General features: G+C 43.6%; 1 pseudogene; it reads left to right on the forward strand.

Moving 5' to 3' along the window:
* Positions 1–965: 965 nt before the first annotated feature.
* Positions 966–1924, forward strand: part of LOC110292416 — a 194467-nt pseudogene continuing 193508 nt past the window's right edge.

Consider the following 1924-nt stretch of genomic DNA (forward strand, 5'->3'; position numbering starts at 1 on the left):
AAGCGAGTCGTGTGGGCTGGCAGCCTGCCAGAAGGTACGTCAGCTCAAAAAGTTGAATTAGTTGCCCTGACCCAGGCCCTTCAGATGGCTGAGGGGCAGTTCATCAACATTTACACCAATAGCAGGTATACTTTTGCTACAGCCCACGTCCATGGTGCCATCTATAGACAAAGAGGGTTGCTGACATCAGCAGGCAAGGACATAAAAAATAAAGAGGAGATTCTGAGCCTCCTTGAGGCTATTCATCTGCCTGCCAAAGTGGCCATTATACATTGTCCTGGACATCAAAAAGGACACGATGCTGTGACAAGAGGGAATAACATGGCTGATGTTAAAGCTAAACAGGCTGCACTCGGCCCTAAGATACTGCCTTTCAGGACTCGACAGATAGAACCTCTCCAGAAAGTTGCTCTGTCAGAACTGGAGCTGTGCAGCCAGAGTTTTGAATATACCCCTGAAGATATAAAACTAATGGACAATTTAGGGTTTACTGCAGAAAATTCACAGGGCCAATGATCAGCCGATAATGGTAAAATAATATTACCACAAAAAGAAGGGAAAAGATTTATTGAAAATATACATCGGCTGTCCCACCTGGGAGCCAAACACCTGCAAACATTAGTCAAAGCATCTGCTTTCTATGTTTTAAGACTCTGTTGTTACAGAAGCAGTAGTTAAGAACTGTGTACCATGTGCCATGACTAATTCAGGACATTCAAGATATCCTCCAGGGAGAAGACTATGAAGAGATCGCCCTGGAGCCTATTAGGAAGTAGATTTTACTGAAGTAAAGCCAGCTAAGTATGGTAATAAATATCTTTTAGTTTTTATAGATACCTTTTAGGATGGGTGGAGGCCTACCCAACAACAACAACAACAAAAAGAAACTGCCAATGTTGTGGTTAAGAAAATCCTAGAAGAAATTTTTCCACCGTTTGGAATACCTAAGGTAATAGGGTCTGACAATGGACCCGCCTTTGTTGCCCAGGTAAGTCAGGGACTGGCCATCCAACTGAGGATTGATTAAAAATTACATTGTGCTTATAGACCCCAGAGTTCAGGACATGTAGAAAGGATAAATAGAACTCTAAAAAGAGACCTTGACTAAATTAATCTTAGAGACCAGCGGGAATTACTGGACAGCCCTCCTTCCCTTTGCCTTGTTCCGCGTTAAGAACACAATAGGAAAATTTAAGCTCACTCCATATGAAATTCTGTATGGTGGGGCCTCCCCCACTCACTGAAGTAGAGAGAGTGTTAGATCCTTTAAAATTTAACCCTGGTCCTTCATTGTTTCCACGCATGAAAGCCCTAGAAGTGGTCAGAAACACTGCCTGAGAACAGCTCAAAGAGGCCTACGAACCAGGAGACTTGATGATACCACACCAGTTCGAGGTGGGAGATGCAGTTCTCATCTGACTACATCGAGCTGAGAATCTAAAACCCTTGCATCGTGCTGCTGACCACCCCCACTGCTGTCAAAGTAAAAGGCATCTCTGCATAGATTCATGCCTCTCACGTAAAGCGAGCTACTGAAGAATAAACCCCCTTGGTTGACCACCCTCATTTCTACTCTGATGGACCCTCTAATAATTTTGCTCTTACTGCTGAGGTGTGGTCGGCTAATTCTTAATAAATTGGTGACCTTTATTAGAGAGAAGATTGGTGCCGTCCAGCTGTTAGTACTAAGACAATACCAGTCTCTGCAGAACCTTGAAGAAGAGATTGCAGTTTAGTTCTAAGATTAGAACTAGCAACTAGAAGAAGTGGAAAATGAAAGATCCTGACAGAATGTAAAAGGACACAGAAGCCCTGAAATTGGCAAGATAGATGTCAGTGTTAGCAGAACTAGCTTCAGTGATTTAGAAAAATAGAGGTCAGAAAAGCACCAGGGCAGCTAGGGCGCAGCGTCGGCTGACACTCG

Source organism: Mus caroli, chromosome 4 (genome assembly GCF_900094665.2).
Source record: "Mus caroli chromosome 4, CAROLI_EIJ_v1.1, whole genome shotgun sequence".
NCBI classification, from domain to species: domain Eukaryota; kingdom Metazoa; phylum Chordata; class Mammalia; order Rodentia; family Muridae; genus Mus; species Mus caroli.